Here is a 27236-nt window from a genome sequence, read left to right on the forward strand (position 1 = left end):
AAAATGTTGATATAACACATGGCTAACTTTGATCACTTAAAACCACAAGGCTACTAGTCCCTATAAATGCGCTATTTAAAAGGACATATCAAAAGGTTTTAATCTCTTGTTAGGCATAGCGCTGCCAAGGTGGCATTTCGCGTGAATATAGCAGGCATGCCACCTGGTGGTTCGTCATTGACACCTTAACCAATCACAGTAATGCACCGGGAGTGGAGCTTCCTCTTGCGCGCACTGGGAGATTCCATCAGTCTGGTAATTAGTGCTCGGTAGCGGAACGGGGGTTCTGACCGACCCAATAACCCGACAGGCCATAGAGCAGCATACAGACAAATCAGCCCACCGCTGCCTAATTCATGCAAAATCTGTTACAGTAACCGGCGTGAAGGGACAGTTTGCGCATGGACTGGAACTGGCGAACGCGAGAAAACTGCTTTGACAGTACATATTCCCTGTGCAGAAGCTTCGCTCTTGAATAACTCGTCTCCAACAGTTTCCACGGGTAAGAATATACAGTTTTCCCATTGCTCTTGGAATGTTATGTTTTCTTTTCGTTTGTTATGTTCTATATCAGGTTTGTTTAAGCGATTACAGAGTCAGAAATAATTAACTTATTTTTTGTCCTGCGTAAAGGAACCGCAACCCACATTTCATCCATATAGCCACTTTGCTTATTAAAACTATGGCATGTGTGTCTATGTATTAGAATATCCAGTGTTCTCTATCTTCGGAAGTCACTTATTCTATACACTTCTGTGTTTGCCCCAAGTAGCCTACACTATTTTTTATGAACATTGTTTACGCAAATAGCAATAAGAATATTTTGTGTGCAATGCTTTCTTCAATGTGACAAAAGAAATTCACGAGAGTTGTAACGATCCGACTTTTTCAGAAATAGACTGAATAATCATTCAATATCTTCCTCCACGAGCTCTTGCAAACGTCTATTTTATCACGGTCAAATTTCATCAGTGACTAAACCTTTTTGACGGATACATTAATAATATGAAATTACTTTGCTATGTAATAGTTTTGTATTGTTATAAGCGGTAATATTCCACTTTTAGTCATGTCGGTCATAGTCAGAGCAGGAATTTGAACCCATGTGATTAATGAATTCTTATTGCTAGGAGATATTTCCTTCCTTGGTAGTTTGACAACACTGCTGCTGTGACAGTATGTGCGTGAATGTTTTAAGGTGGCTGCCGATTCTGAGACAGTTCAAGGCCGATTCAGGGCCAGTATTCCAAGACTGGTATTTAAACCTTTAAAGAGGTGTACAATAGCTTTGCTGTGTGTGAGGTAACGTGACTCTGTGACTGGCTGTGGAAGAAACCCCTCTCTCCAGCGGTTTGATCATGGCTCATGGGAGGGGGCATATATTAGATGTCTGTGTGTGGGTTCAGTCTTTGATTTGTGGTTGCTCCTGAGTGTTGTTTTCATCATAGCCTACACATGGAGGATACTTTCGCCTGGTATTTTTTTTTTTTATGTCATCATTGCCTTCAAACATGGTCTCAGAAGAAGCTATGGTGTGAGCTGTGAGGGTCTTCATAGGGATGTGCTGGTGTGTGTGTGTGTGTGTGTGTGTGTGTGTGTGTGTGTGTGTGTGTGTGTGTTTATATAAAGTGATTGAGTTGAGGGTGTATGGTAGCTGAGTAGAAGCAAAACATGTCACCAGAAATGTCAGCACATCTGAAGCATTTATCGTCAGTTATAGTAACAAAGAGTCCAAAAATCACCAGTCATATTGGTTTGTCAATGTCCACTCCAATAAATGAAATTGCATAGTATGGGATTCATCGTGTCAACGTGTAGATGATTGATGGTGATTCCCTTTGGTGTATTTACATTTGACTGTTAATCGTGGATGGAAGTGACATATTTCCAAACATCAGCACCTTTTGTCTATGGCCCAAACACAGCTTTTAGTTTGATTTTATAAATGTATTTATTTTATATATTCAGAATTTACTATATTATTTATTACCAGCCTCACTTATACTCATGTCATATTGTGTGTCATACATGGAGAGTACATTGCCATAACTGTATGGCTGGAGGCTAACTGAACTGTGACGTGTGTATAAGGGATGGATGACAGTTGGTCAAATGGTTAATCAACCTGTTGCCTTATGAAACGGAAGAGTAGTAGGACAAGTGGAAACCATCGGAGAAATAAGCTTCACATTTTATTGTTATTGTGCCAACGTAGCTCTTGGTTTGTGATTTAAACTGTCACCATGGAGAACCTAAAACAATGCAGGGAATGAAATGCTACCTCTGATGGTTGCAGAAGGGAGTAGGCTACATTTAATAACTGAACGAGTCTTCTGGTGAATTTATCAAATCCTCCTGATGTCACATATTTCAGAATTTGTTTTATTCATAAATAATTGGCTCGTACACAGAATTCATCCCCAGTAAAGCACAGAATGAGACAGTGTGCCTTTAGGAGTGCAGCAGTTGTAGATTAGAGAAATCTCTCTTCACTTACTGCAAATCCTAATGGATCTAGCCAGTCGCACAAACATTTGGCACACCAATCTTGTTGACATAAAGCAACTTCTAAACTCGAGTACGCTAAGCCATCTTTGAAGCAAACCACAGTATTTCAAATTAAGATAGTTAGTTGCCAGAGTTTTGACCTGAGAAGTCTCTGGATCAATCCCTTGGATTTTGTGGAAGATGACTGAATCTCTGGTCACTTCCTAGGGACATCTGAAGGGTTTTACTGGAAGACTTGACTGTTCTCCTTTTTCTCTCTGAGATTGATTAACTGAGTCTGACTGACAAGGGCTTTGGTGTGGTGGTGTTATGTAGCCTCGACTTTATTATAGGGAGATGGGTTTGGATATGTAAACAGCAAGGAAAAGCCAATATGACTGAATGTGAGTTACTGTTGCTCCATGGCTATACTAATGTGTAAATAGCCAGCAGCTACAGTGTAGGAAATTAAGAAATCTATGTGTAGTTTTCCAGTTTCACAACTCAGTTACTGTGATGACAATGCACCAATTCTCACCTCAACAGTTTCTCATCACACCTTCAAATTAGGCACATCATGGTAATGCAATTGGCCAACTGCTTGCCCTCTCTTGACACATAAATGTAGTTAAGTTCTGGCAGAGAAGCTCGTGACATCACTATCACCTGAGATAGCCTATGTAATCTATGCATCATGCAGTTAATCATAACCCCAGTGGCAACCTCTCATTTGCACAACCAATCATTTGGAAAGCAAGCTGCATCTGATCTTAACAAAGCATCAATGCAAGATGACAGGGGGATTGCCTTAAACTCTGTACATATTGCTCACAAATGGGCTCTTTATTTCAAAGCATTTTCCCACCATGTTCATTATTGCTTCAGCACCCTATCATCAGAGTTCCAGAACTGTTTATCATGCAGTATTTATGTGGATAGCACATTATACCATTCACTCTCTAATCTAGCGAGGGTGCTGCTTCACAGTCAGTGCCACAGCCGGATCCACACGCAGCCTCTTCTGCGTGCTGAGAGAGAGAGGGCATTGGACTAGTCGTGTGATCACCAGGCTTTACGTACAGCATTTAAATGATTTGAATTTTGTTTTTACGGGCAGAAAGGAGCTAGATGGTGTTATATTTGTGGTTGTTATGGTTGGCCTGGAACCAAGACAGAGAGAGAGAGAGAGAGAGAGAAAGAGATAGATAGAGAGAGAGAGACAGACAGAGAGACAGAGAAAGAGAGATAGATGCTTTTCATAGCTTTCGGCACTGTTGTGTTCTGGTCATTGTGAATGATTTAAGCTTAAAGGTTTCTGTATAAAAAGTTAACAGGTGAAATGAGTGTTTTGGGTTTGGTCTAACTCTATTCATTTAGTTTCTGTAATCAGGGAAAGGATTGATTTTTTGAAGTGGTTTACATAGTACATATTCCTTTAAACAACTGTGAACAGTTCTGTTTGTGTTGAAGAGAATGCTGCCAGGGAATACACATTTGGAATGATACGAATAAACATTTGAATTAGAGGTAAAACATAGACAGACAATTTACACAACTTCAATAAATTGGGTACGATAGTATTTATAAAATCTTTATTTATAATTTATACTTCTTTTTAACTTTACGTGATTGAGAATGTGCTTCGACTTGAGAGTGAAATACAAACTCTCAGACAAGAGGAAATGACATAGGAACTGTTATCAATCCATAATTGATGTGAAATGATAGCTGATTATGCTACTTCATTTTCAGTCTGTCTCTCCTGATACCGCTCTGTCTCTCTGACATACCTCATTAAGCACGTCACTGGGATCCCAAACATGATTTAAACCATCATGCTATAATGCAATAGTGTTCCGTCAGCTGTGCCATTGGTCCATTCAGAGATTCTTGGACTAAAAGGGGCTGATAGAATTGTTAATAGAATAATATGTCCCACATGTGCAGTATCAAGACAAATGCACCCTTCCATTACTTCCTGAAGAATGTTTTTGGCCATTTTTGATTTTACATGTTTTAAATGCAAAATTACAAAAAATGTTTGTCCGGAGAGCTTTCTCATGGCTATTGTATCATCATTTATGTGAACATGAAGCCAACTGTATTCATGTGTTTGTAGCATGTGGAAACTTGTAGGAAATGGCTTTGGGGGGTTTGAAGGTAGAGGTACTGTAGATGAGAGGATATTGTTCACAGTCTGACGATAGTGTTGGTGTATTTCCAAGCTTCCCTGCCTCTAATGGCCCGACCTCTGTGATTTGTTGAGGTACGGCCGCATGCTCCTGATTTTTGCCAATGTTTCGGCTTTCTCTGAAAATAAATTACCCAATCACTCAATTTCACAACACAGTTCACAGTTTATTATTACAAGTTTGAGATTTTTCACAGACTGCTTGTGTTTGACCATCTTACTGGGAAATGTGGGTGTCGATTATCTAGCGATTTTTTTTGCCTCACTAATGTTACAGGCATATTGTCAGCGACTGGATTACTAATGCGATGAGGTATTGTGGAGTAAATTTGGGTGGACCGTGTCAGACAGTCTGATGTAATTGTTGCTGTCTGTACTGTAGATGTACGCAGCACTGACAGGGTCCTACATCTGGTAATCACCTTCCTTTTAGTCAAACTGTAATGTGGCTTGCTTTCATCCAAATGTCTGCATGACGTATCTAAGCTTGGTGTTATGGTAAAACTAACACAGCCAGGGATAAGTTATCCTGCATACCCCTGTCACGTTCACATACTGGAAATACTCGTAACTCTCTCCCCACTGAGCATGGATCAGGTGCCTGTTGTGCACTTCCCTGTCTCAGGGGGAGAGGGGCCAGATGACTCCACTGGCACACTGGAAACTGATGGCCTTCTGCTGGGGAACTTCCAGAGGGAGTTGCAGGGCATGAACTGGGCCAGGGTGGCACACTCCCTGGGCTTACCCACGGAGTTCACGGAGAAAGCTGAGAGTGTACCGCCACACCGGTGTGTTTGGAATATCTGGGTTCATTGAATTCTACATAGAATTTTAGAACGTTGAATTGTTGCGGAATGGAATCTTGTGTTAGAATGTTCAAAACCCACCCTTTTAAAGGTTAAAATAACTTGTCACCACTGCCATACCTTGGAGCAGTGATTGTATGCTACTGCTATACTTACCACGTCACATGTGCACAGTTTGAGCAATCAGTGAAGTAAATATTATCAGCTAGCTGTCACATTCGAAAAGCATGTTTAAAAAGGGATGGTTCTGGATCATGGTTTGTCCCGAAGTGATCGTCATCCCCTGAGGATTCTGCGGCGCTCAAGTCGTGCACCAGTAACCATTGATGTTAGTTACGCGCACACTTTGGTTTTTTTGACAGAAGTTAGGATGAAGCTTTTCAGGTTCTGAGTATTTCCAGTGAAATATGCAAAGTTAGGCGAGGATTGTGGTGATGTGCAGACTGGACTATTGTATCCAAAAAGAGGAAGTGAAGGGAACATATCCTCTTATCTACCCAAATGTACCAAATGTACCAAAACCTTGTTGCTGTAAACGTGGATATACAAATACTTTTTCTCTGACCAAAAAGCTATTTTGTTGTCAAACCTAGAGTGGCTCAATCTAGCTCAATCTAGGAGGGAAGTTCTTATAAGGTGGGTGAATCAGCAAGTAGGCTAGTAGTTGTGAAAGAGCTCAAGATTGCCCTGAGCAGTGGCTCATTTCATGAAAAAGATAATTTTCTAGACACTTACACCATTCTAAATGATTAAGATAGGTAGATTGCCATCTTAATAATTTCATAAATCATTTCAAGATAATAATTGCTTTTCAAGGTATTACAGAAGCTTTCTAGCTGTCCTGATTGCCCATCCAAACTCTAATAATAGCCCAGGTGCCACTGACAAAAAGCTAAACTTGCTGACTGAGGTTACATATTTTTGACATACTTTGTAAGAAATATGTTTAAACAATATGATATGAGTGGAAGAGGAGTTGGTAAAGGATATCCTCATAGCCGTAGTAGGAACAGTTTATTTATACTTTTTGACAACTTACTTGTCTCTCTATGTACCGGCAGCTTGTTCTACTGTCCCCAGCCAGCCAGGAGCAAAGCCATCGATATCTCAAAGTTGCGACAGCCGTTGACTTCCATGTTAAAGCCAGATTAGAGCGGTCACGTGGTTAGTGGGTAGACTCAGTAGTTCCCTCGGTCCCTGGTTTACTACGGGATTGACAGCAGCGATCGCATTAATATTTACGGTAAATACTCGATGAAAATTACTATAAACTGCATTTCCACATACATATATTACTCAATGAAAATGAATTATTGTGCACACGACTATAAGTCATGTAGAAAAGTCTTATTAGATATTCATTCATTCTCAATGGAATAGTTCCCACACCAGTCCAGCCTTCAGACACTGTCCATTAATTAGGTTTCTCTGTTCATAAATGATCCTTTCCCCTGCACATTAAAAGCTCCACGTTTCCGTAGCCATTTATGTTTGATGTGATGTTTAAGGTTTAATTTCCATTAACTTGATGCCTTTTCAACTGGCTGAACTGCCATGCATAAACAGGCAACAGATCTGAAAAAATAAATAAATAAATAGTTTGCCTCCAGGCTGTATGATGAAGAAGCGGCACTAAGCATCCATAAGCGCACTCTGGGCTGGGCTTCTGAGCTCAATGCTCTCACTGGCCCCATGGTCTCATCTACATATGATATATGGTTGGAGTTCAGTGTGTCCATTAGTGAGATGGAATTAAGGAAATGAGAGCGACTGTCTCATGGAATTATAGTTTGATTAAATGACTCCTTTTCACTGCTTGCCATCTCTTACATCCTAAACATACTGTACTGTATATCCCCGTGCCTTACCTCTTGAGGACACCCTATGGTTCCACTCCATTTGTCAGGTTTTGCTTAAGCTATATCTGTGCCCAACCTCTCAAGGTGAAGTGAGGCACATCGTGACAGATTTAAAACACTCAGCAAGTGATACTAATCTGGGTCTTATCCCAGGAATGTGTATATCTGGCGCAACATGAAAGTGATTTTAGCACAGACGTAAGCCTTCTGAGTGGCTTACTCAATTTTTCTCCGAGCCATTATCCCTTTCATTAACAGCTCTTCTGTCAAATACAATGAGTTTTTCAAAATTACTAAAGTTTGCCAACAGGGCAATTTATTTCTTATTGTTCTGAATCACCTCACTAATTATTCTTCCTTTAGGGGAGGGGGGGTTGAAAATATTCCAAAGTTTTAGGATGCACAAAGGTATGATTGGCTGATGCACTTTTGACTCTCCCTGTTCTTTTGGAAGTCAGTGATGGAAGCTTTGGGACTCTGGGGTTCGGTCTTGGACAGTTTATCAGCTGCAATATTAAATTCTGGAAGTTCTCAAATGAGCAAAAAAAGACTCGCCTTACAACTTTCCAAAGTATCCAAATAAATGAATGATAAGAAGTATGGCGTGATGCATAGTTCATCTCAGGACAATACTGTAATATCTTTCATATATCCAGTGTGTAGAACAATCCAGAAGGTTTGAAGGTGATTTATCAGTCTTAATTATGACCAGTAGCCTACTTTGGAGCTCCTCACAGGGTGAAAAGGTTGTGGATGTAGGCTGTTATATCCTGTGAGACCAGTGAGAATAGTGTCAGTTACTTCAAACATATGTTGAATTTGTATTGATTCATTTTTCAGGAGATTGACTTCGAAGTGCATTTTGAAGATTAAAATTCATGAGCAGTATTTGGAGAATTATTTGTCACAGACCAAGAATAATGGCCCACTATTAGATGACCGTGAAGAGCCCGCCCTCAGTCAATTCCACTCTCCTTTAAAACTATTAAAAGCATTCAACTTGTCTAACTTTGACAGATAAAGACCCATTACAGTGGCAGTGCTGCCCTAGAGGTTTTAAACAATAACTTTCTAGTGCCTAGAATTTTAACTTCCAAGTGAAACCTAGGCTCTTTGAAAAATGGCCATTCTTCTGAGTTCTGAGAAACACATCACAGATATTGCGCGGAGAGCATTCATGGAAAGAAATGGAATATTCCACATCTCTGTGATGTTATCTGTGACTCATGAGATGAATCAGTAGTGTGGATCCTAGGTTTTTCGCCTCATGTTACAGTTGACATAAGAGACTTTAATGGTGATGTAAGGTCTTTTTTTAACTGTACATTTTGTAATGCACCCCGTGGTGACTTCTTTTAAACCTCGGCCCTATAACAGGAAAGGATCATTTATAACCTGACAGTAAAACTTGTTGTCTTCTCTTTCAAAAAGGAGCCGTATAAAATCCCTCTGACACAGCACAGTATTATTGTGGCCATTTACAAAATGTCAACAGTTCTTAACCTTCACAGGAACTTGCACAAATAGTGATAATCAATCTGTCATTGGCATCCTCCTTCGTGTAGAGAAAGCTATTCGCATCTGCTGATTTTGTTACAGACTGACAAGGATGTGTTAGGCTGACTTTGTTTACACCACAATACAGCTGACAGAAAAAAGGCACATGGAAAATATTTTGGGGAAGGTGGAAGAATTAGCACAGTGACTTTGAGCATCTAATTTGGCACCTATAATATTGGTGAGATAAATCAAGGTCTTACAGTGAGCTCTGTCTTATGTCATGAGTATTTAGATATTGTATTTTTGCTTTGTCAAAAAATTTATCTGAAAAACAAAGAATATACTGTAAAGCTTTCATAGATGGGCTGCCAGCCTACTTTTATTGATTTCTGAATTGTTGATCAGATTCAGATTAATATGCATTTAAGTAGCTATGGAAGGTATGCACACTTTCCCTTCCCTGGTCTTTCTTTATCATATTTTCATAGAGCATTTATGTCACAGCTTGTGTGGTGTCTTAAAACAGGGTCAATTGATCTATTCAGTGGCTCTGTCCATCTTTCAGATAAATGTGTCTCGGTGTCAGATACTATCTCTCTGTTTAAGTCAACTAGACTGGGTCACCCCTGAATACCCCCTCAGAAAAAAAGGACACTTCTTGAAGTCGCCAAAACATTTCCCCCTAAATGAGTGACTACAAATCAACTGGAAAGTTCATTTGGTAAAAGGTCTCCCACGTGTACTAAGTGGTTGGCTCCTTCAGAATACCGGTTGCTCCTTGAGTTATGAGGTAGTCTGCTTCTATTATTTTTGCTGGAGAGCATGGTCGGTGTATCTGCACCATACATCTGTGGGCTTCAGTTTCCAGCACGTTGAATGCGACTCTTTCTTGAATGGCGCAAGCGCATAAGTCAACCCCCCCCCCCTCCCCCCCAACCCCCCCACCCCTCCCGTCAGCGCAGAGCACAGTGATTTTGTTCAGTTTTTCATGGTGATGTTATGTCTGGCACGACCCCTCCAAAATTCATTTTCCACCATCAGAGGCTCTGAGAGTGCTTACACTGGGCGTAATGAGCCATTAATCCTGCGCTGTCTCCAGCCCACCACAGCCATCTCAAGGCAAATTAGCCCTGTGCCCAATGGAGAAAAAAAACACAGCCAGACTCGTGAGATGGGGTTTATGGCTTGCGTTATGCAGTTGTTCTAGGAAATAATATCTACCGGTATTCATTTAGATGTGGGGGGGAAAAAATCCTTACAAATATTAAGGCTACTTAGCAGAGCGCCTAATGAATGCTGAGGCTGTGGAATTCTATTCCACTTAAAACTCTTAAGTCTTCCCATTCATAAATAGTTCTCTATCCTTCTCTTGCTTTTATTGAGGCTATGCTAAATAGCTGACATTTGAGACGTCCATTATCATTCTGAAGATAATGACTTTGTTTCGATATTTTGCCCCCTCTTTCTCGCACGCACACATGCACGCACGCACGCACGCACGCACGCACGCACGCACGCACGCACGCACGCACGCACCTGATAATTTGCCCACTCGCAGCACTCAAAACAGTAAACAAGCGCACATGCCTGCATCCCATCTCTATCTCTGTCCTCATATGAGTGTGTGTGTGTGTGTGTGTGTGTGTGTGTGTGTGTGTGATCCTGGCCTGGGTGAGACGTCTTTCCGGCGCTGATCCTTGTCTGTTCCCTGTCTGTGGTCCTGAGCAGGAAACTGCCGCTAATAACGCCGTCCACTCTGTCATGTGAGGTAACAGGACCCAGCTGCTGCCCAGCACACCGGCTCGCCCCGTGCAAAGCAGCCGGCCTAATTAGGACCTCTGCTCACCCGTCACAACCCAACCCCAACCAAAATACAGGAACACGGATCGCCCTGGCCTGCGCTCACTCACTCACGCTCTCTCTCTCCATCACACACACAGTCTCGCGTCATCTCTCTCTCTCCATCTCTCTCTCTCTCTCTCTCTCTCTCTCTCTCTCTCTCTCTCTCTCCATCTCTCGCGTCCAAGAGAGCAATGGTGTGACAAATGATTGAAATAACATTCTAATTTGACCATTCAAGGGGAGAAATGTTGTTTCCAACAGATTCATTTCCTCTACGAGTTTCAAAAAACAGACGTGAAGTCTACTTTTCCATGTTTTTTATAAATGCTGTTCTGGCAGCCTGAATATAGGTTTTACGCTATTCCAAAAGGAACATGTAATGTGATACTGAATTAGGATCTGAAGATGCAACAATGTTTACGTTTCGAGGTTTTTGCAACACATAATGGTTAAATTGAACAAATAATTTGGACGTAATTGAACTGTACACTAAATGCTGTTCCCATGGTTGTCTAGGCCTAGACTCAAAAGCCCATCTAAACACAGGCTTGTGTCAGAGGACATGCTCTGAATACACAAACAGCATGTTGAGGCTCCACTGTCTTAGTCAAGGTATGGAATGCATATTATATGGGAAAAGGCGGCTAGGGAGCCGTGAGAAAATGTTGTCTGGCGACCGTTTTGTGTCGTCTGAGTTGTTTGTTTGAGTGACTGATGAGTGCAGAGAGAGGGCACTAAATGTAATCATTAGTTCTCGTCGCCCCGACTCAGCCTTTTGCTTCTCCACTCTTTTGGCCCCCTCCAGAATTCCAAAGTAAATGGCTGAGATTCCTATTTTGAAACCGTTTATCAAAAGGTTATCAGGCAATTAGAAATAACAAATTGATTTCCAATTTGGTATTCCTGTTAGTAATGCCACTGCTGCATGAAAAGGAAATGCTTTCAGAGGATTTTTTTTTTTTTTGTGCTGGATATTATTTCCTGTTCAAACCAAAATATTACTGAAAGGCTCACTCATTAAACTTAGTCACATTTTAGAACATTTTCACACTTCATAATTATGTCACATCATATAGCTACAATTTGGTATGCAAAGCCTTTGTGTGAATGTGTCAGTCTGACATTGTTTACAATACTCAAGCAGGACATGACAGAAACAGTCAGGCTGTGCAGTTTGTATGGGGGCCACTTATTGGAGACTTCAGTAAACTCAGCCAGACGTTCCTTTGTCACACTATCCAGATCATTTTTTGCTAATCATCAACACATACAAACACATACACGTAATGAGTCAGTCAGGGTGAGTGAGTCATCCAAACTGCACATGGTCACAACACCATGATGAAAGATTCAACGGCTCAGTAGAGGGTCAATGATCACACACACACACACACACACACACAACCATTTTCACAGTCACAGCCCAAGTAATGGGGCATGTAAAGTACAACCACATTTGTATCAAACCACTCTTTCTCTCTTTTTCTTGCAGGTCCAGTATAGCCTGGCAAGCCAAACTATACAGAAATGTATACAGAACCGGTGTCTTTCAAACTACTCTGCACGTAATAGGCCAGCACTTGTGACCAAATACTGTACATCCTTCTTTAAAACTAATGACTTGAGTGCTTCTTTCTGCTCAACCTTCAAAGAAAAGCCCAAGTCTAACTCTTCCAAAGCCGATTCAAACGAGCTCGCTTCGTTAGCCTCATCCATCTTTTGTTGTTCTCTATGGTTGTTGCAACACGGTCTCACACCCAACTCGTCGAATGAGGACGCATGGTCAAGCCCCTTGGCGTCAATATCGGAAGCCGAAGGTCTTCACCGTGCTAAGGCGGGCTCAAGGACTCTGTACACAGATACAGCTACAGTACACAGCGTTCTGATTGGACAGGCTGGCCTGGTGTCGAACGCAGGCTTGGCCTTAACAGTGCGACCCTAGACCATCCCGCTAGGCAAAAATATGTTTGGCCGCTAGGGTGCGTCTAGATTTCTAGGCTAGGTCCAGTACCTTCTTCAACACCATACATCTCTCTAGTACATACAGTACAGTATATGGTTTGCTTACACATTTTTTTTTTTTGTATTTGAGTATTCTGGAGAGACATGACAGAGAAACAAAGAAGACGGAATGATCCTAAGATCACACCACATGAGAGTTGGGATGGCAATTGGATTCCCAATCAATACTCCATCAGATGTAATGGCTGCTGCCCTGACAATTACACTTTGTCATGATCTTTCACATGACCCATTCTAATGCTCTCCCAGCTCTCTCTCTCTCTCTCTCTCTCTCTCTCTCTCTCTCTCGGAGCACTCAGATCTGTAGGTCCTCATTCAGATTCAGAGCGGGTCTCAAGTGAAGTCCAAACCGCAGTGTGAAAGGGGTCAAGGTGGCAAGTCTGTTTGGTGTCTTGAACAGCACTAATGCTCGGGTCAGAGAGGAGGCACGTGGTTCAGCATCTGTGCAAATCAAGGGGCTGATTTGTGTTTAGTCTCAAGGCTAAAGGGTGGCTTTGAAGCGTGGTGCATTAGCTAACTTTTGTTGTTTTTTTGTTTTGTTCTTTGTAACCAGTGCAGGACTGATACAATTAAATGAAGAAAAGAACACGATTACTTCTTTTAGAATTGACTTCTACTTATTGTCTTGAAAAAAAGACTTAACTTTTGACACAAACAACTGTAAAACTCCCATTGAAAAAAAGCCAAAAGCCCATCGCTCTTTGACATTCTGTGGCATTATTTACATTTTGCTGGAATGTGAGGTTTGCTGTGAGATAGCCTACGAGTGATTGTGAGTAGGGTTTTGGAATATACTGTGCATCTGTGAGTGTGATGTTAACTAAGGTCCAAATGCTTCATTGAAATATTCACTTTGGCTCTGCTCTGGTTTCCTTTCCCCCCATGAACTGCTGAAATAGCATGTTGCAGTTTTCTGTCTTTTCCATTAACCTTGGGACAGTGTGAAAAGAGTGAACACTGCTAATGATGACTTAACCCCTCTAATGACAGATTGCATTACATATTTTGGTTTTTATTCCATTCAGCTGAAATAGCTTAAAACAGAACATTACATTAAGCTGCACAAACAGACAGACACACAGATGCACACACACAGATGCACACAGACACACAGACACACACAGACACACAGACACACAGACACACAGACACACACAGACACACACACAGACACACACAGACACACAGACACACACACACACACACACACACACACACACACACACACACACACACACACACACACACACACACACACACACACACAACCATCCTAACTGCTAATGGATTTTGTCTGGACCCAGACCAGAATTAAAACCATTACATTTTTGTGCCTGGCCCTAACAGATCACCATAAACACTGAAATAGACTCGGGCTCAGAGGACACAATCAGATTTTCACATTTATACCAGCCAGGCCAGCGGTCACATTTACAGCAGTCAGACTTGACCCAGCTGTCAATCCAAAGGGTCCTCCTGGGTCCATTGGCTACTATGACTACAGTAATACAGGATACCCCAAAACTAGAAGCATTGATTTTTAAGGTCATATAGTGCTTGCCTTAATATATAGCTCAGTATTTAGAAACCACAAATCTGACCTGTAAATAGTTGAACGGCAACATTTCCATCTGTTGAATTTCGTTTTTGTCTCCATCTCTGTGCAAAAAAAGTGAACAGAAGAGTAACAGAAGAGTAATAGATCTTAACCTTCTCTAATCCTTTCTCTTTCCAAAAAAGGTATGAAGGACAAATATGGAATACTAAGTTATATGCTATAGTACAGTCTACTACTGTAAATAGTAATACAGTATGTAATAACTATATTGTCCTTTATATCTAATACAGAGAGCAAATGTCTCATTATGTAATTTAAAAAAATTACAAATGTAGGTCTCAAATATTAAATAAACTGGGATGCTAGAGTTTACCTTCAGAATAAAATAAGCTAGTGCTGAATAGGCATTTATCTTGTGATTCTGTAGCTCTCCTCTGAGACAGAAGTTTAAACAGTTATTGCATAATGTTAAACAACCCTGGACAATGGCGTCGGCTCCGTGAGTGAGAGGGGGGCTTCACTCCAGAGTCCGGAACACCCAGCAGAGAAGCCTAGCATCCCAAGACCCACATATCTGCATTTCATTTCATTACTGGATCATGGAAGTAGATAATAAAAAAGATAAAAAATAAAAAATACAATTCTAAATTTACTGGAAGACACAAAATGATGCTCTGATGAGGAGATGTGAACTGAAGTAAGTGGAATATTACCTTCCCTGCTGAGGGGAAGAGTGTTACATGGCTGCAGCTGTGTGGATAGGCACGGTTTCGTTCCACTTCAGAGCATACGATGCTATAATAATATCAAGATGATAATTACCGTTATCCTGCCATTTAGGTTTTGGTCTTACCACAGTTTTTCCCAAATGTTCCCTACTTGGAGTAGGCCCATCACAAAACCCCCACAAAAATTCTAAATCACATTTTCTCTAAAAACATTTAGCCTCTCTCTTTAGGCATAGACAGGCAGGAATCCGCTCGATAAAGATCTTGTAAATGGATTTGGATTATTAACTTTGGCTATTTGGATGGTAGAGAGCTTGATGGGATTAATTTGTCGTGTAAGGACTAGCCATTGACTGGAAGAACATTGCAGTGAATTATTTCTGCTTTTGCCTCTTTTTCTGCTGCTCTCCTTAACTATTAGATAACACATTTGTTGCCATAATAACATTTTAAACTGAAAGAAAAATAACTCAAACACAACAGAGTGATTAACTGAATAGAATTGAGTCAAATGGGTATCAGCCCATGCAAACTTACATGTCTATAATACTGCTTTAAATCATGTGTTGCGCAAAGCATGCTCCTTCGGCCGAAAAGTCATTTAAACCCCAATGATATTATCTAATTTTATAAAAGCTTTCAAGGGAACACAATTTGAAGAGGTAACTTAATTCATGTCATCAATTATTTCGTGATGATTCTATACTCAGTGCATGATCCATAATTAGAGTATATGTTATGTACTGTACCTGGCATGGTTCTCAGTTGCTGACATTGGGCTCTTGGGCTGATGCATACTTATGTGACATCTCCAGAAATAGTGTGTCCCGAATGATCAATCACAAGTGCTCCCATACATTTGCCACCTCATGGATTTTTTTCCCTGAGAAGAAGATAAGCAATGTTTGAAAGGGGATGTGACTGCGGGTGTCAGGCGCAAAGACATGACCAGACAGGTTTACATTAGCCTATGGGCCGTATAGATTGGAGTATGTTCACCCGGGGTGAAGGAATGCTGAGGTTAAATAAATAAATCTGCCGGGCCCTCCTTACACTCTCGGCCCAGCCCGAGAGGCATGGCCAGGCGAATGAACTGCCGTTTAACTGCTCGAGCTTCATTAAAACCAAGGTCCTGTCCCCCAATTTTCTCTGTGTGGGTCTGCCTGTGTGTGTGTGTGTGTGTGTGTGTGTGTGTGTGTGTGCACGGAGTGCCTACTGCGTGTCACTGAATGCTATTAACTTGAAGTCCGCGGTGCTTTGATGAGAGAGTGAAATCCTTTGAGAGCTGCATGGCGAGATCACATTGCACTCAGAAGAGAGGTGACAAGAAAACATGGCTGTGCCCTGCTGCTCACTTAGCAAAGCTGGTTTTGTGTACGCTTTTGGTTTATGTAGGGGTCAGCAACACAGACATCAGCACTTCACCAACTTCCCTAATAACTCCTTAAATACCCTAAAAAATGACACACACAAGAAAAATAGATTACCATTTTTCACATTGAGATTATGATTTTATTCAACATCCTCAGTAAGCACAGGTTGTGTTCCTGCGTTACCAAACTACCTGCAAAGAATGCTGCACAGAAATCTTCTTTATAACCTCATGAATTCTAAGGCAAAGATGTCTCATCAAATAAAATAATCGCTGCCAGAGAACAAGAAAGAACTAAACAATAATTAACGAGCTGAATGTTAGATAAGTACTTGCAATGAGTGACATTACCGTAAAAATGTAAGCGTAAAAGCATTTTGAAATACAGGGCAGGCGATGTATACTAAAATATGCAACCTTGTGCTCATCTAAGATGCATTATTCATTCATATATGCATCCATATGTCCATGACGATCTACATGGCTGTGCCTCTGTGTAAGCCTCTTAGCCAGAATAGAAGGAGACTTCAATGTCATGTTCCCCTTTATGGGAGGGCTGCCTACCACCACTATTGAGCCTTATACAATGCCATTATAAAATAACTGTACATGCTTTCTGTAGAGTGATAAGGGGGAGTACTGACAAAAGCAGGATCCATCCATTCTTCCATTAATTATCTCTGAGTTTCTGAATGTATTAGCTCTTTGTTATGGTGTGACGTGATGTCAGAAGCGGCCACTTTAGACTCTTTTGACCTTCACACACAAAATCTGTCACAAGGGAAGGAGATGGGGGGTGGAGGCATTGTTAGGTGGGTTTTCAGCAGGAGGTAGAGACATTAGATGAGTTTTTAGGGCTACCTGTTGCCTGGTGTTGACAGAGCTGTAAAATCTGCTCATTTTCCAACCCTTCCGCTGACCATTCTTACATACTTGCGTGGCAGCGGCACTCTTCTGCTGACTGGAAGTGAGGTCATACCTCGCCACAACTCATATTTTAGCAGACAGCAACACACTAGCAATACAAGAGTAAAAAAGCCAAATAGACCTGAGATGTGATCTAAAAATATGCCGGCGCAATATCATCCTGGAAATAGGCAAAGATAGCATCAGAGTTAAGGTGAGCAGTGAGAGTAGGCTACGTAACTTGAGTCTGATGTGCTGCTGTTTCCTGCCTCAGAATTCCAGCAGTAATGAGTTTCCTTTGATTCTGGCCTATAGCGCCATTAGCAATCCATGTGCATGAGGACACTGTGTTTGAAAACATTATATTTAGCTTGGGAACACATCATGGGGGGGGCAGGGCTCATATCCTCTGTCGGAGATTTTGGGAGGCAGTAATGAGCTTTGGTAACCTCTCGGTGACTTTGCCCATGCCATGGTACGGAGAGAGGGAAGGACGACCAGAGGCCTATATATGGAAAGAGGGGATTTTCTGTGGGGGTGACCGGTCGGATGTCCCTATATTCGTCAGTAGCCTCGTCTTGTTTGAGCTGCGTGGAACCTTTTAGGGTGAGCTACACAGGACAAAATGGCCCATTCATGCATCTAGTGATTATCCTTGGTGCTGGAATGTTGGCCTTTTCTTGGCTTGTCTTTTGTTTGTTTTTTTAATGAAACGAAAAACAGAACAGGAACGACCCGCTTGCCTATGAGCCCTGATCCAGTTGGGCCAAGGGTTGTTCACCTTGTGAAGATACACACACACACATATACAGTATATATATATATATATATATATATATATTAGGGATGCAACGGTACAGTTTTGCTACGGTTCGGTTTGTATCATGGTTTTTGGGCCACGGTAACGGTTCGGTTTCAATATAATATTATCTTGGCTCTAGCATACAGGAGGTTATATTTCTATTTCAAATCAACAATGTGCTCCTACTTACACTTGCAGAGAAAATATTAAATGCATATAATATATAATAGGAAGTGTCATTGAAGATGATCCTATGGATAATATATTACAGTGATGATTGCTGTACCATCAGGGTATAAATTTGCCACACATGTTACAGTAGGTGCTACTTATGTGTGTTTTATCAGAGACCCTCAAGGTGACATTAATGGTGTTTGTAATGGGTCCCTTTCCAGGCTCCCAAGGCATCATGACTCATCGCGAGGACCTGGTCTCACAGTTGCAGCATGCAGACACAGACCTGCGCTCTGCTACGAGGTGACTTTGATAACTTCCACCTCCACGCACCTGATGGTAAGTGTCCCGCATGGTTGCTTGCCCATATACAGCAACGACAAACTGCTTGGGTGGAGGGCAGGACTTGGTTATTATTGCAGCCTTGCAACAGGGTCGTATGTATCAGTCAGACTTGCGAGTATTAAAAAATACAGTGCTGAGCAGAGCTCTGCAAATCTGAGATTTGGGAGTGAGAAGGTTATCTGTCGTTTTGGCAAATCGAGATGAAGTTGTTATGCGGGCGGATTTATACCAAACTCCAGATTGAAAATACAAAAAGTGACACCAGCTTTGACCGAGTGGTAGACTTTTGGAGGCCTTATCAGCAGTGTATCCTGTCAAAACTTCAACATATTCTACATCTTCATCATGAACTACATACAAGGCCTATCTGTCATAAACAAGGCTAGTTTCAGTTTTCCTCTGAAATCTTCATGAATATTTGTAAATGTGAAATGATTGGTTGAAAAGTGATTGGCTCCCAATAATGAAACTAATATGGTGTCTACTTATTCAGGCCATACAGTATACAGAAAACCGGAAGTGAAAGAAATACCTTTTAATGCTTTTTTAAATAGCTTTTCAAAAAGAAACACCACAGTGATTTTCAATGGAGAAACCCTTCTTTTTGAAGCAGTTATTGTAAAATATTGATCAGATATTAACGTCTTTGGGTCCTTTTTGGAGGCAAATCCTCCGTGTTCACAAACATCATCGGCCTACACACTAATTTCAAGATGACTTTGGGTGTGCTTTAACAATGTGGCAGTGAAAGTTATTACGTCACCGCTGATATATTAGACTAGCCTACAGATAAAGTGAACATTTTGGGGTGTCGATGTTTGGATGTTTGGGTTCAAATTAATTACGAATTGCAATGCCTCATTAAATCATGATTATTACATCTGAATACCTTTTAATGGCCTTATTATTTGCCACGTTAATGGTGGGCATTGTTGTTTCCCAGAATTCACTGGGGCAGAACTGGGCCACACCTACAACATCCGTCATGGATCTACGTAACGAACGCGATTTGGCCTCCAAACACATCGGTACAGAATTGGTCTGGTTTCTGATTGACGGATCTGGTGCCAATAAGGGCCAGCACTGGCCTAGCTCTGTATGATAGCCTACTCTACTGTACACAGACATGGTCCGGATCTGCTTATCATATGCAATAGCCTATGGGTTCGCTTATTAAATGTGGTAGCCTACGGACCCGTTTATCAGATCTCAACCGGCCTCCCTTGCAGCAACACAGGAGAGGAATCTCACTGTCATTACAAATAGGCAAAGTCATTTATCACTAAATTAGCACCACAGATAGAATCAGGTTGCCAGAGACATTTTCCTTCTTGCTTAACCATAGTAAGCCATTCTATTAATGTAATTTATGCATTTCCTGTATAGCTTTCTGAGCTGATCTCATGAACACACTTTTTTTCGGAGGTCAGGATTTTTAAAGTCGGGTCCTGCAAGATCATGGTGAAGTAAAGTCAGGCACCCTGGGGCACAAGAGTTCTGCATCAGTCCCCAAGCAAAAAATCCCACCCGACTTTATGTTCAAGTAATTTTTCCTCTGTTGGAGGTCGGAATTTCCGAATATCCGATGTGGCATAAAGGCGCTAGAAGTCATTACTAGCCTACCTGGGCCTGCTGTGACAAAATGCTAGTATTCGTAATATTCGAATAAAATGCTATTCTGGTTTATTGCTGGTTTTGACCAAATCAGTGCTTTGTATTTAAAACACAACTCCTGACTTCGGATCTGGGACCAATCTGTAAACCGGTGAAAAAAACAACATTGATAGTAGAGCTGAAACCTTTATCTAGTGCAGATCTGGCCCACAGTCAGCTACGATATGTCCACTACAGATGGATCTAAAAGCTTTCATGTAGATCCGGCCCACAGGAAATTGCTACATGGGTTGTCAATAAGTTTTGTGTTGTTTAAATAGTTAAGTTGGTAAATTGGTTTGCAGCCAAATTGTGCCACTATGATAGTTTGATCTGAGTTCTGCATCTTGGTACAAACAGGAAATTAGTTTGTCTTCTGTTTGTTTCATCCTTTTACTTTTTTCTGTATATCTGATTGAACAGGGCACGTTCTCAAAACATTCAATTTTAATTGTCAGATACAATCACAGAGCTAAACCCACATCAAGATTACAACAGTCTGCTGCTGCTTCCAAAACCCCTTCACACTTCAAAGAGATCTTTATTACTTTGGTAGCAGAGACATACAAATATATAACGCAAAATATCACAAAACATGTAAAATCGTTATGTCTGAAGGTCCAAAGGCTTTAAAGCTGATTCACAGACATGCTACATACTTCTCTAAATAAGTATTCAGCTTGTTTTTTCATCAAACATTCCATGCCTCCTGTATCAACACTTGAGCAATTTAGTCCTTGCCCAGAAATGCATTCTGATTGGTTCAAGGTAAAAGTAATGCATTTGTATTGGATGTGCAGAGGCCTAGACTAAACTATGCTTGTCAGCTGTAATCCTCTGGATCTCTATCTCCCATCACATTCTTTGTCTCTTCACTGGACTCTGGCTGTAATTGAAATGTACCTTCTGTCCAGTTTTCTTATCACAGATCAGTGGACAAGGACAGAGTGAATATGAGAAAGTGAAAAGGAAATAGGTGAGAGAGAGAAAGAAAGACATAATCTCTGAAAAAGAGTTTGTGTTTTTTGGAATTTGTGAATAATTCTGTCTCAGGCTCCCCTGACCGCCCTGAGATTTAACATGGGACAGAGTGGACGTTTGATTTAACACGGGCCTGAGTGTATCAGGTCCCACATTGTCCGACACCCCACTGCCAGTGGAGACAAACGACAAGGCAGGACGGACTGCTTGTGGCAGCTTCAATTTTGATCCAGTTATCTGCTGCTTTGCTATTGCTGGTTAACCGGGAAACCAATAACAGCAAACACAAATAGAAATGCAGGGCAGCCTTTGAAGCAATTTATTGCCTTCTTTGGCCGTGAGAACTTTACTATCGATCGCCACTTGGTGAAACTGATGCATTATAAGATTTCTTCAGGGCATGGGTGTGGTGTGTACATCGCTTGAAAACGTGGAAAATATACCCCAAATGAAATGTTGTCAAGCTCTGTTGTTCCCATTCAGCTTGTGTGACTCTTGTTAACTGCCTGCTCCCACACCGTGTGGATGGGGTTAAGGGATGTAGCCCTGATTTCTGCTCATTTAAACACACTAAATTGATTTCTATTCCCTTTGCAGAAACTGCTTTTTCCTCCTTGAATGTCATGGTTGGTAAACACATCATGAGAAAATCTTTAGAACTTAATTAAGAGCTTGTCTTGAAGATGGGAGTACAAGTGACAGAGAGACAGACATTTCAAAGTCACCAGATGCATACATCATAATCGATTGTTTATCTCGCCAGATGTGTCAGCGGGAGTTTAAAACATGTCAATCTCTCATGTTTGTGTGTGTTTGTCTGTGTGTTTAAGACAACGCCTTATAGATGGGTGTCGATTAGACACGCTCTGCATTAATGTGGTCTGTTTATCATCTGTTTTTCTAGATCTAATGTAATGGCTATCATGGGGATTTGGTTCATGTTTGTCTCTCCAAGTTTGTCAACAATGCTTTTGGCTAGTGCTGTATTTTCCCCTTTTAATTGGGGTACTCTTGTAAATGAGCTTACTTTTAAAACCAAATTAAACCTACTTTATTTTACGAAATTGTATTGGAAAACTGGCCTAATATTTTGGGGGCAACTTTGCACATGGCACTAATATACTACCGTAATGCAAAAAGACACAGCTCTCTTTATGTTTGAGAACTGTACATTCAATATATAATAGTTACTGTTTAAGACCAGCCACGCTCCTTTTTTTAATAAGTGATTCCATTTTGATTCATTTGCTTTATTAGTTTAATTGTTATTTACAATCTGGGCAGGGATCAGAAAGCCGGGCCAGGGGTGATTTGTGAGTTCATGTGTGTTTACAGTGAAGAGAGCACAAGTGGCAGGCCAAACCCAATCATTGCCCTGGCACTCTGAAGTCATGCTCAGGAGAGGAAGAGCTGCAGCTTATGACAACTGACACCCAAAACCAGCACTGGGCTGAAATCCTATTCCAACCCACTGAAAAGTATGTCAGCAGGAGTAGAGAGAAATGCGATCTGACTCAAGTCCACTTGATGTCCCAAGACTAAAACCCGATTGTCTACATTGCCGAATAAACCTTATTGTTTGAATTCATCAGTTCCCTCGATTCTCCAAAGGCTATGTTGTTCGAATGTGCAATCGGCAGGCGGTGTTGTCATTATTGAGACATTCTGGAATAGTAGATGCACTGGACTGAAGCACTACACAGTCATGCCTGATTGCGCTGGTTGAAAGCACTGATCTGCTTCACAGTACTCTTCTGCAGTGTCTGTTTGTGTAAGTTCATCTTGTTTGAGGTTGCAGTTAATGACAGTCTTATTAATTAGTTTGTTGAGTTAATTGAAAGAAGGCCTGAGCAAGCAGGAATGACGGTGGACAAGGAAAATAGGCCCCCTTGAAGTGATAAGGGAAAGGTTCAGAAAAAATGGAAGAGAGAGAGAAACAGAAAGAGATGGAGGAAGAGAGAAAGTGAGAGAGAGTGAATATCTCTGGGATAGCTTTTTAATTGGCTCCTTGTGAAGGCTGCAGGGAAGCAGTCACCCAGTCGGAAAAGGCCACCAGAAATTCCTGAGGCATTCAACACAGATACATAGAGCAATTTGTCAAAGATCCCTTTTGTAGTCGTAAACCTGGGATTAAAATAGGAATGGATTACACAGCCACAGCTATTTTAGAGGTTGCACTCTGTGATTTAAGACAGCAAACCTGTGAGATTGTTGAAATGTTACAGAGCACACTACGTGTCAGTAATAAATAGGTCTGAAATTACAGTATATGGAAATTTCATTTAGGTTTCCCATTTCCCATACTACATCCCTGGATTTCAGTCAATACTGATAACTTAAGAAAGTGGTGATTTTGCCCAAAGTCATTACCATGAAATGATGTGCAGCGCAATTATGGCAAAAAGGAAATAAGTTGTGCAGCACTTATCTCATGCCAGCCATGGCACTGCTGCATATACAGGCCATGGTTTGCAGAGGGAATAACTAAACAGTGAGTATCCCTATCTCCTTCCCCTTCACATACAGTATGCTTTGCTTACATCAAGAGAAAATGTCTGTATGGTTACCCAGGGAAAGGTCTGTTGTCACTGTGTCAAGCTTGTACCAAGTTGTGGTAAAATAGGTTTCTTATTATGTCTACAATTTCCCAGCCTCGTTAATAAGTTTGCTGCTGCTTTTCAGCTCGTGCCAAGTGGAAAGGGTGTGCTCAGGCAGGGCTTAACTGGAATTTTAATTTTATGCACCCTGCCTTCTTTCCCTTGTATCTTCACGTTTCCAGAACGTTCTCAGGAACCGTATTAGAATGAACAATCCCGTTCCAGCATGTCCCAAGACTAACACAACCATGAAGTGAGGGCACAAGAAAAAATACAATAACTTTTTCAATTACAGAACTTTGTGGCTCTCCTCTGACAGGATAATATATTGTCCGAGGTTCTGGAAAATTAAATTTAATGAAATCTTGCATACCATCAAGATCGGGAACAATACCTTGTTGACCACCAAGTGGTTTGAAGTGGCCTCGAATACCCCAAGATTTCTCCTGCCTCTACAGTCTTTTCATGGCAAACAAGTATAGCGTATCGCTGGTGAAAGGCTATACAGGCCCCTTCTGGCTTGTTAGTGTGTGTGTGTGTGTGTGTGTGTGTGTGAGTGTGTGAGAGAGAGTATTGGTGGATTTTGCTTGTTCCCTCCAAGGCTTGATACCCTAGCAGTCTATTCATAGCTTCAAAGTGCATTTATAATGCCGGAAACTCTACAATAAACCATACATTGTTGAACTCTTTCACACCAAATTATGTCTGCTACTCCATGTCATATAGTATTGCCGTATATTCACACTACCATCAATAATACAGCACATAATAACATATCTGATTTTGTTTCCCCAACCCATATTGGGATGTGGTTTGAGCTCTTTTTAGGAGATCAGTCTGAGATCGACAGATGAGTATTCTTTCACTTTACCATCTTTGTTTAAATTATATTGTACCTTAATAATAAAAAGGAGGTCTTCCTATGCCATTACATAAATATTCAGTTGTTTTTGCTACCTTCCACCACATCAACCCTCCTGAAAGGAGTAGCAGCTACTGTCATTGGTGGGGTGAAAGAGGGATCAATGGTGTTTACAGCTGGTTTCCTTGTAATAAACCAACAAAGGTCAAATTCATATGGCATGTAGTAGAAGGGCAACGTGTTCTTGCAGATAGGTCTCTGAACTGCCTGTCTGGTTTTCATTTATTTGCCCGCTGCACTGCAGGGAACTGAAAAGCATCTGTAGGAATTGGTGACTGATTGTGACGCGAGGCAGAGGCCAAGCTGTTCATTTCCCCAGAGTACATGCACAAAGTGCTGACGGCCTTATCGGAAATGACTGATGAATGGGTAGCCAGTGCACACTCTCATACTTTGCATACTTCCATACTCTCTCTCTCTCTCTCTCTCTCTCACACACACACACACACACACACACACACACACACACACACACACACACACACACACACACACACACCTTGTGTGCACGGAGAGGATAGACGTTTAGGAAGGCAAGAACACTAGGTAATGGCTGACTACAGATTGAGTGGCAGATGAGCCCAATTTTGTGAGCAGTATCCCTTCTTCAACATGGATACAATACCTCTTAGACAATCTTAGACAAAATATTTAGTCTGTGAAATCAAGATGGTTTTAATGATAGAGGCTTTCAATCCGAATTGGTGAAGTGTGTAGACAGTGCCTGGTAAGAATACCTGAAGCCAGTATTCTAAAGATAGAAAACGTTAATGAGGCAGATATTTTTTTTAGAGTTTTCTGATGTTTCCACTTAACAAAAGCAGACACTTTATAAACGTATAACAGACAGTGCAGCCACCAAAACATGTACTGGATAGGATACACTATACATTAAACCTTGAGCTTATGATTAACTTTACTGTTCTATTCGCAAATCTGCGATGTGACAATATTCATGAAAACAAAAGAAGAGATATAATAATTGGTAAAAGAAAGATCCATATTCTGCCAGTAAATATACTGATATACAACCTGATTTTGAAGCATTTAAAAGTGCAAATGTACACTACCAGTCAAAAGACACACACAGCTACATTGGGTCCTGTCATAGCCTACTGTGTCTTCAGTTGTTAAAAGTCCTGTATGAATATGTAGCCTACAGTACATACATGTTTCATATTTTATATTCCTCATCATTTGCCTTTATGACTTTACATAGCCTACTTTTGGCATCAATAAAGGCAACTTCAACTGAATTAGGTGGAAGAAAAACAGCCAAAAAGTGATCAAAATGTATGGGAATTCCTTCAAGACTGTTGGAAACCCATTTCAGGTAATCAGGTATGTCAAGTTGGTTGAGAGACTGAGCACTGACTGAGACTGAGTGTCTACTATACTGTATGTAACGTTAAAAGTAAATTAAAATGGGCTTTGTTTGCTTAATGCATCATTTCATAGGAGCTACTGTATGTGTGCTTCATATCTTTCTGTTTTGTTTAAGTAAAGACAAAACTGGCTGGTAGTGTATGTATGTATTGTTAACAAATTCATATTGGGCTGGATAGCAAAAACAATGATGTAATTATGACGGAGACAATAAAGTGACATTTACATGTTGTAGCCTAGTTCTTAGACAGATGAAAGTGATGAGATGAGAAAGCACTGGGATGCCTCATGGGAAATATAGGTAGAAATGTTCTTGGTAGCTTGGGAGAGGAAAGAACACCAGACAAAACAGGAGGAATATCACTTTTAAAAGTGAACATGATGAAAGTGACTTTTCGAAAGTGGTATCCCTCCTGTTTTGTCTGCCGGTTTCCCTCTCTCCCAAGCTATTACGAACCTTTTCACACACACACACACACACACACACACACACACACACACACACACACACACACACACACACACACACACACACACACACACACACACACACACACACACACACACACACACACACACACACACACACACACACACAGGAATACTGTATGTCACTAGCATGTCTTGTAAGGTGTCAGAAGAAAGGTTTCCATACATACAATACCCCCGCTGGTTATCACTAAAAGAATAAAAGAAGATAAATACAAACCTTTGTATGACCGTTTATACTTTACCTAAAAATTAATTTAGAAGACCTCTTTCCCAGAATGTTTATCATGCCAGCAGGGAAGTGTCATTCTTGTAATCTATGTTGTAGTCTAACATGCTGGGCTCATATCTGCAAAGCATCAATCACTAGACTATCCACTCACAAGCTCATCAAACAGCGACATTTTCCTACCCTTTTTTCGATCAATGTTCTGTAGACATTTGAGCATCACAGTACAACCACAGCATCTACGAGAAACTGTTTTCTCTTATTGAACCCCCCCCCCCCCCCCCCCACATTTTTGATGGGCATCCTAAGGCAAAAACTCAATGCTTTTGCATCTATCTAGAACATTTCCCTGATGGAAATTGCTAGACTTCGAGTAAATACAAAATG

The 27236-nt window shown here is 41.0% G+C and overlaps 1 protein-coding gene across 1 annotated transcript in view; it reads left to right on the forward strand.

Annotated features, from left to right (window-relative positions):
- The first annotated feature begins 466 nt into the window (after positions 1 to 466).
- chrm3a (cholinergic receptor, muscarinic 3a) overlaps positions 467 to 27236 on the forward strand; it is a 59111-nt gene continuing 32341 nt past the window's right edge. The window contains exons 1-2 of the mRNA XM_062520111.1: positions 467 to 502; positions 18469 to 18586. The gene's annotated coding sequence lies outside the window, so the exon portion shown is untranslated. The remainder of the gene's footprint in view (positions 503 to 18468; positions 18587 to 27236) is intronic.

This window comes from Sardina pilchardus, chromosome 18, assembly GCF_963854185.1.
Source record: "Sardina pilchardus chromosome 18, fSarPil1.1, whole genome shotgun sequence".
NCBI lineage: Eukaryota > Metazoa > Chordata > Actinopteri > Clupeiformes > Clupeidae > Sardina > Sardina pilchardus.